Below are 397 nucleotides of genomic sequence, written 5' to 3' on the forward strand. Positions count from 1 at the left end.
TGTCATGTTAAACTGCTGCCAAGGTGATTATCATGATAAGATATGGTATCTATGGGATAAAGTATTAAGTGGGAGAGTATTTTTTTCATTTTATATATTTATATTAGAGTATTACATAATTGGGCTTTAGCCCTTTTTGGAAAACTGCTTAATATTTTCTCATAATTTTAATTTAAATGTCGGTAAAAAATATGTATCCATTATTTAAAAGTTTGTACATTACCAAGCGTAAATTTAAATTTGGCATAAGGGTATGAATGGTATTCAAATACAAATAATAAAAGAATATATGGTAGATTTAAAGATATCATAATCTATTTTGATACTCCTTTTTAATAAATTCTTCCATTCAGAATTAGCTGCATGAAGTTTTTCAGAGAAACTCAAGTTCATTCCA

The 397-nt window shown here is 26.2% G+C and overlaps 1 protein-coding gene across 1 annotated transcript in view; it reads left to right on the forward strand.

The window, feature by feature from the left end:
• Positions 1-397, forward strand: part of LOC119593018 — a 27,676-nt gene that overhangs the window by 26,476 nt on the left and 803 nt on the right. The window contains exon 7 of the mRNA XM_037941911.1: positions 1-397. This exon is cut by the window's left edge and continues 470 nt beyond it; it is cut by the window's right edge and continues 803 nt beyond it. The gene's annotated coding sequence lies outside the window, so the exon portion shown is untranslated.

The sequence above is a fragment of the Penaeus monodon genome, chromosome 31 (genome assembly GCF_015228065.2).
Source record: "Penaeus monodon isolate SGIC_2016 chromosome 31, NSTDA_Pmon_1, whole genome shotgun sequence".
NCBI lineage: Eukaryota > Metazoa > Arthropoda > Malacostraca > Decapoda > Penaeidae > Penaeus > Penaeus monodon.